The 8,708-nt window shown below is 40.8% G+C and overlaps 1 pseudogene; it reads left to right on the forward strand.

Moving 5' to 3' along the window:
* The first annotated feature begins 2,295 nt into the window (after window positions 1-2,295).
* On the forward strand, window positions 2,296-3,317 carry LOC125360602 (annotated as a pseudogene).
* Window positions 3,318-8,708: the final 5,391 nt, after the last annotated feature.

The following is an 8,708-nucleotide window of genomic DNA, read 5'->3' on the forward strand; positions in this document are numbered from 1 at the left end:
TAGCTACTCCAGAAACAATGTTTCACAGATTTTAATGGCCACACAAATCATTTAAAATGTGGATTCTGATTCCACAGATCTAGATAGGAACTGATCAGCTCTCATGGGAATGCCAACACTGTAAGTCCACAGAAAAACTCTATAACAACTGAAACTCCATAGTTTTTCCCAAGTTTTTAACTAAGTAGGGAGCCTGTCTTCAGGTTAAAGATGGCTTTTATTAACTAAGCATTTAGCTTGTGTATACTTGTGAAAAACAAAACAAACAAACAAAAACATGGAAAGATCCCTTGCTCTCCCAATGATAACATAGAACACAATACCAGCTATCACAACCCAGATGTTAACTCTGATGATCTACCAATTTTATTCACATTTCCCTCAGTTTGCTAGTACACACATTAATATGTACATATTTCATTTTTATACCTTTGACACATGCAAGTTCATGAATTGCCCACCATAATTAAGAAACAAAGCAATTCTATAACTACAAAGATCCCACATGTGACTATCCTGTCTTCATAGTTGCACCCCACTCAACTGACCCCTGACTATCACTCTACATTTTTGTTACTGCAAAAAAAATGGTTAATAAATGGAATCATAGCATATTAAAGTTTGACCTAGTGACATTAAAGGTTGAGAAACATGGCTTTCTACATCATCTTGCATGTCTAGATATGGGAAGTTATTTACAGGACCCCAACTTTTTCTAAGTTTAAGTCCCTTTTCTCTTTTCTAGAGGAAAGGGCAAAAGCCTTGGTTTTTTAGGATACTGTTTGTGTCAACATGACACCCTGGAACTGGCTTTTGATCAGCATAATTTCCCAGTGACTCATCCAGTTGGGCATCAATAGTTCATTTCTGTTTGTGTGTTTGTCTGGTTGTTTGTTAGGGTTGAAAAGTATTCTAGTACTTGGACATGCCCCAGTTCGTTTAACCACTCACCACTTGAGGGACATCCAGTTGTAACCAGCTTAGCGTTACTATATATAAAGCTATTTTGCATGTTTTTGTACAAACATTTGTGTGAACCTTGTTTTTCATTTCTCTATAATAAATGTTCAAATATAATTGTAGGCTACTTTTCCACAGCGGGTATGCCATTTTCCATTGCAACCAGCAATGTATGAATGATCTGTTTTCTTCACAAACTTTAGAGAACTTGGTATTCTTGTTATTTATTTTAGCTATCTTGAAAAGGACCAAGTCAAAGTACTTTATGGTTTTAATTTGCATTTCATAGTAGCCAGTGCTGCTGAACATCTACTTACATTTTTCTTAGTTATCTATGTATACTCTCCTATGAAATGCCTGTTCATGTCTTTTGCCCACTTTACCATGAGATTGCAGGCTGGAGATACTCACTGGTAGAGCACTTGCTCAAGGGCCTTGGTTCAATCCCCACTAACAAGAGGAAGCAAAAAGTTGTTCTATAATGAGATTGTCTTCATTGATTTCTTTATACATTCTAGATGCCAAGCCTCTGTCAGGTGTGTGGTCTACAAACGTTTTCTACCAGACTGTAGCTTTTCTCTCATTATTTTAATAAGACCTTTCATAAAGCAAAAGTTTCTGATTTTAATCATTCCGTTCAACCTTTTCAGGGTTGTGATTTTTGTGTCAAATTTAAGAACTTCTTAGGAACCCTAGAACCAGAAGAGCATTTTTCTCCTTTCTAAATAGTTTATAGTTTTGCTTCCTATTTCAGTCCATGATCCATTTTGAGTTAATTTTTGTGCAATGTTTTTTCCTTATGAGTGTCTAATTTCCCCTACACAATTTTTAAAAGGGTATCTTTCCTCCTTTAAATTTCTGTTCTACCTTTGTAAAAATCTCAGTGGGTAGCCTTATAATAGTGCCCCCAATGTTCTGCAGGTCTTTTCTCAGCAGCAAATAGCAGACAAGAGGCTGGGAGTGTGGCTTAGTGGTAGGGTGCCTGCTAGCATACATGAAGCCCTGGGTTCAATTCCTCAGTACCATATAAACACAAAAAGCTAGAAGTAGTGCTGTGGCTCAAGTGGTAGAGTGCTAGCCATGAGTAATAGAAACTCAGGGACAGTGCAAGAACCAGGACTGCCAAAGAAAAGAAGGAGGTTGGAAGGAAGAAAGGAAAGAAGGAAGGAAGGAAGGAAGGAAGGAAGGAAGGAAGGAAGGAAGGAAGGAAGGAAGGAAGAAAGGAAGGAAGGAGAGAGAGAGAGACAGAGAGAGAGAGAGAATGTCATTGACCCAGGCAGTCCAGGTTTCCTCATGAATGTAATTTCTAAAAGAAAAAGGAGAGAGCAGCCCAAGATGGCTGACTTCAAGGATCGGGTGTCAGATGAGGAGAAGGTACACATAGCTGCTAAATTCATCACCCATGCACCCCCAGGAGAGTTTAATGAAGTACTCAATGATGTTCAGCTACTACTTAATAATGACAATCTCCTCAGGGAAGGGGCAGCACATGCATTTGCCCAGTATAATATGGTTCAGTTCTCATCTGTGAAGATAGAAGGATATGAAGATTAGGTCCTAATAACAGAGCACGATGTCCTGGGTAATAGCAGATTTTTAGATCCAAGGAACAAATTTTCTTTAAGTTTGATCACTTATGGAAAGAAGCAAGTGACCCTCAGCCAGAGGAAGTAGATGGAGGCTTGAAGTCTTGGAGAGAAACCTGTGACAGTGCTTTCAGAGCCGACATGAAAGGTTATTATTTCAACGGCTTCTGTACTGTTTATGCTAAAACTATAGATGGGCAACAGACTATAATTGTGTGTGTTGAAAGACACCAGTTTCAGCCTAAAAACTTCTGGAATGGTCGTTGGAGATCAGAGTGGAAGTTTACAATCACACCACCTACAGCCCAGGTAGTTGGAGTGCTAAAGATTCAGGTTCACTATTATGAAGATGGCAATGTTCAGTTGGTTAGTCATAAAGATATACAAGATTCAGTAACTGTTTCTAATGAAGTCCAAGCTGCCAAGGACTTTATGAAAATCATAGAGAGTACATAAAATGAGTATCAGACAGCAATTAGTGAAAACTATCAAACAATGTCAGATACCACATTCAAGGCCTTGCACCGGCAGCTTCCAGTTACCCATAACAAAATCGACATTAACAAGATAGTCAGCTACAAGATTGGTAAAGAAATGCAGAGTGCTTACAAGCTGACTAAAGGATTCTTCAGTGTATGGGAGGAAAGGGATTCAACATGGTCATATGATAAATATGTGATTTATAAACAAGAGGATATTTTGCTAGGGCTTTCAAAGTTAACTGATTTTCTAGCCTCATGGAATACTGTTGAACCTATAGCATTGTCTTGATTTTATGTGTGTGTGTGTTCTCTATCTTGCAGTTCTCTGTTATCACTATATCTATTAGTGTAAATCTTTTTTTTTTCTTCCCTACTACATTTAAGGGAGCGATCTCTCCTGGAGTCACTTTACCATTTAGAAAATTTTCCTAGCCATGAATTCAAGTTGTTGACTTAAACAGAAAATATGGTCAGTAGGGTTTTTGTTGTTGTTGTTGTTGTTGTTGTTGTTTTTAACGCCTATTCTTTAAAGCACTTCTGGTACCAGTAGTTGTTACTGATCCACCAACAGCTAAAGAGGCTATGCTACAAACTAGCTAAATGGAAGACACATTCATCCTTCTCCCTCTGACTGCTTTGATCATCATCTGTAGCATCTCACAAATGTAGTTTGCAGAAGTTTAGATTGCGGCTTTTCGGGTCTATTGGGGGAAGGGGCGCAGAGGAAATTTTTAGAAATTCTACAATACTCAACTTCTCTGAGGGATCTTGTTTTTAAATCCAAAGACTTGAACCACATTCCCTGCACCTGAATGTTTGCTTTTTTTCTTTTTCAATTCCTGCATTGTCTTCTCATTAAGTACCATTGTAGTTTGAAACATCTACATTTTTAGGAAAGTTCTACCCATTTATATTTTTGTTTCCTCTTCAAGAACTGCTTAAATATTGTGGACATAATAGAGTATGAAACTTGAAAAATGAAGATGTTCAAGAAATAATAGGTATCTTGTGCTTTAAGATTTTGTGGCAGGATTGTAATATAAGCAAATGAAACAGACAGCTATAAAAACTACAGAAACTAAAAATGAACCAAAGTGAAAAGGATAACTTCCAGGCAGTATCTTTCTATTGTAACCTGTTATTTAAGGGAATACTAGTAGTCTACTAGTATTTAAAGGAATACTAGTATTTCTATTCTATATTCTATTCTAGAATACTAGTATATTCTATTCTAGAATTCTAGAATACGATTTAAGAAAATACTAGTATTTCTTCTAAATAGGTGTAAAACTTGTTCCAAATTACTCTTTCTTGATCCAACCTGCCAAGAACTCATGTAACTGTGATATAAGCAATGAAAGCATAGGTCCCAGCCATCCCAGAGGATCATGTGGAAATAATCACAGACAGGAGAAGAAGATTCATAAGGAGGTTTATTAGTGGGGCCATAGTTCCCACGGGAGAGGGAGTTACATGGCATCTGCACCTTATCCAGGTGGCAGCTTCTCTGTGGTAAAGGCGAAGTAGTTACTAGTGAGTAGGAGTGGCTCATTAGGTATGGGTGGATCTGGGGGCTAGTGGGAGGAGCTGAGGACCTGAGGTTAGGGAAATGCTAACATTCCCCCATTTGTTGTTTATTAATAACAGAGGAGGGGTACCAGGCTGGGAGTATGGGTGGAGGTTATTTCTTCTGGAGCTACTGCCTGCTGAAAAGGGGCAAAGTAGTCAGGGATCCCTGTTTCATCATTTGGCCTGGTACTGTCCAGTTTGGTTGGTAAAAGTCCTCATCATTTCCACGAGAATGGTTATCAGGGCCAATAGGTGTCATGGTCTTCTCTGACTACCTCCTGCAGCTTGGGCACATCAAGGAGTCCCTGGGCCTGGGGTCTTCAGGGTCCAGATCTGCACTGGGCAGAGCAGTGTAGTAAGAAGATGGCCTTGAACTGCAAGTTCCCAGGTGGCAACCTCGGTGAGGGATATTATCCTGTTAAAAGAGACTTTTGAAAAGGTCAGGCAAAAGGCTGACAAGTTCACAGGACCAGTTAACATGAACAACATGGGAGAACACACCCTGGGCATAAGCCAGAAAAGTTCCATTTGGAACATAAACCCAATTTTGGCCCATTACAAGGAAGGAGGAATAACTGGACTGAGGGCAGGAAGGAAGTGTTTAGGGATAATGGACTGGTTGGGAGTAACCAGTCAGAGGCTAATATATATATATATATATATATATATATATATATATATATATATATATATATATATATATATGTATAATATATATAATAATATATATAATATATAATATATATAATAATATATAATATATGTATATATATACACATATATATATGTATACAAATAGCAAGTAACTAGGGTAAGAATGCAAGTTTCTGTCCAGATGGAAGAAGGACAGGTATGAACATTAGGTGGGTAAACAACTATTCCTCTTGATCTCCCGGCTCTGATTAATTTTGAAAGGGCAAGACAAAGTGACTCCATTTAGTATGTGACACCATTCTCCTCTTACTCCTCTCTATGATCCTTGTTCCCTGGACTGGCCGAGTCCCAGGGGTCCAGGTGCTTGTTGCTGGGATGGCATGCTCCCATTGACATTCACGGGGTTTGAGCTCAGGTCCGGGGCACTGTCCCTGAGCACTTCTGCTCGAGGCTAGCACTCTACCACTTGAGCCACCGTGCCACTTTCAACATTTCTCTGGTTCTCTTGAGCCAAGCTTCCTGCCTGGCTCTTTGCTAGTTAGTTGGGAGATGGAGTTTTAGAGAGATTTTCTGCCCAGGCTGGCTTCGAACCGCAATCCGAGGAGTTCTAGCCATAAAAGCCCTTTTTATATCCAATTACAGCAACAAGGAGAACAATAGGAATAGAGCTCATCTGTAACTTGATGAGAATTGACCAACAAACACTTGCCAGAGTTTATAGTTAGAGAACAGCAGACTGAATGAGATCCATGTGCCATCAAATCAAATCATTTAACCTTACTGGCAGGTGGAAGAGAGCACAAATGAATTAATAATCAAGAGGGCAAAGGGTTAAGACAATGTAAAAGTCTCAGCTTCAGTGGATCCAAAGTGGCTGTGTCTTCCATCCCAAATCAGCAGGCTTCATTATTCAGGTGTGATGGAGGCAGGCAAGGGAGATGAGTTGGATCTGGGTGAGGCTGTAGTGGCATCTCAGAGTCCCCTGGATAGATTGTCACACCTCCTGCTGGGTTGCCTGCAAAATTTCTACGCAAGACTGGTTAAGGACATTTGAAATCTCCCAGTATTCCCTGGTTGCTTACTCTGAGTACTCTGGCTTTAAGCAGGGTTACAACTTTAAACAGATTTTAGAAGGCTTGTGCCTTTAACCATCTTCCTAGTCACAAAATCCACACAGACCAAAGGCCAACCAAGTCTGCTCTCTGTAGCAGCCATGACAGTTTCTGAGACCTGGAGGGGGAAGACCAATGCTACCCCAATGCAACCCTGTGGCCACCCCTGTAGCCACAGACCACCACAGTCCACACAGATAGCACACATGTTGACCTGAATCCTATAAAGCAAAATATGAGAGCACAGGAGAGAAAAATGGAGAATCAAAATACCAAAGAATTGCCAGGATCAGATGTACATTTGACTTTTAACATAGATAGACATAAAAAAATAACACACTGGTTTTACATCATTGTACTTATACCACATGCTGCATATTTGAATTTTTCGGAGTTTTTCTTAGACACATTTGCTTGCACCCAAACATGATCAGTTTGGGTTTAAAACCTGGAATTTTTCTTTTGGCTTGGGGTCTGGTGCACTGTGACTCCACCCACAGGCTGCAAAGGAAAGTTTAACAGAAGACTTAAAGTAAGTTAAAATAGTAGCCAAAAGCAAGTAATTTTGAAACCATGATGCCAGATTTTACATGTTTTACCAACAGACAGCAGACAGACAGTCATACAGACACTAGTGCACAAGCTTTGAGGCACACTTAGATTTTAATTTTAATTGGCCATGTAAGTTTTTTGTAATTCCAGTCACAAAATTATATTATTTTGCCCATATTTTAGAACCACATGGTCAGTTAGAAAACAAAAAAACTTTTCCTAGCAAACAAAAATTTTCACAGATTATCTGGTGAGGAAATGAAGAAGCCACATTTTGAGAAACCAGTTTAGCATTGAATTACAAGGCACATTTGAATTGCAAAACCACAGTTACAGAATTTAGGGTGGGGGGGCAGGGTTACCAGGAGCTTGAGTCTCCCAAGTCCCTGCCCTGCCTCAAGGAATTCTAGGAATTTTGCATGCCCATTACCTCTGGGATGGGTGGGACTCCACCTCCAAGAGTTTTTGGAACTTTGATGGAACCAAGATGGCACTTGCTAAAATTAATTCTATTGTCCACGTGGTCAATGCTAGAGAAAACAGGATTTAGCCAACAACAAGCAGAACTTAACCGAATCTCCAAGCTTAACAAACATCAATCAAAGCAGATGTTAAACAAATATTGGTACTTTTGGAAGCTAGTACCAGCCCATCATAGGCAGGTAGGCAGAGTTTAGAGAGAGGCAGAAAGAGAAAGAGAGAGAGAGAGAGAGAGAGAACTCCATCCACCTGAGCGCTCATAGAAGTTATGTAAGTCCAAATTTGTAAGACTGTGAGCAGCTTTAGACTGTTCCCCATTTGATGAGTGACCAGCAGAGCTGAACTAGAGATCAGTTGACTCCAAACACCCGCAATTGCTGATTCCCTTGACCTAGCCCAGTGGCTAAAGGTCAGCGGCCCAGTGGCCTTCCCTGGGAGTGGGGCTCAGAGCTTGGAGCCAAGATTTATGGTGGCCCAGTGGCCTTATGGAAAATCCAAGCTCCCAGCTAATGGTCACTCACCCTGGTTGGAGTCTCAAATCTGTTGTGGTGGATGATTGTGCCCCTCCCATGGTAAGTGATTAGCGGAGCTGAGGAGTTAATACCAAACGTCCTCGGTATTACTCTGGTCAGCTGAAATGTGAGAGACAATCAGCGATGGAATCGTCACCCCAATCACTGTGTCTCGGACCAAGTGCGGAGTGTGGCCCTGTGGCCGCAGCCCTGTGGCCCTATGCGATGGTCATTGAGTGGGGCTTGGAACTTGGCGCCAAGATTTTTGGTGTGGCCCAGAAGCCACGGCCCTGTGGCCCTACGGTAAATTGGAAAATCGGATCCGAGCCCTAGTTTAGATGATCACTTACCCTGGGTGTGAGGGCAAATTTGTAGATTGTCGTGGTGGATGGAAATAGAGCGCTCAGTCAGGAGAAGTTACCTCAGTGGTCATCTGAGTGGACTTAGGACAGCAGAATAGGTCCCGGAGGCAGCTTGGACCCCCCAGAAAAGGGGGAGCAAATCCACCAGGGAACCTATCCTGGGATCAGCACCAATGAAAGCATAGGTCCCAACCATCCCAGAGAACCATGCTTTTAAGCAACCCTTCCCAGGTATATTGGCAGGCACATTTCTGACCTTAGAATATGCAGATAACATAGATATGCTATGACAACTGGTAGTGGTGGATTCATTTACATTGTTTACGCTGCTATGTCCAGGCCTTAAGGGAAGGTCAGTTTTTTAAAAAATGAGTAGTGTCTTCCTACCTGTCTTCAAATAATTGTCAAAACAGGAGGAGAAGGAAGATGGTGCCACCAC

The sequence above is a fragment of the Perognathus longimembris genome, chromosome 12, assembly GCF_023159225.1.
Source record: "Perognathus longimembris pacificus isolate PPM17 chromosome 12, ASM2315922v1, whole genome shotgun sequence".
Taxonomy (NCBI): domain Eukaryota; kingdom Metazoa; phylum Chordata; class Mammalia; order Rodentia; family Heteromyidae; genus Perognathus; species Perognathus longimembris.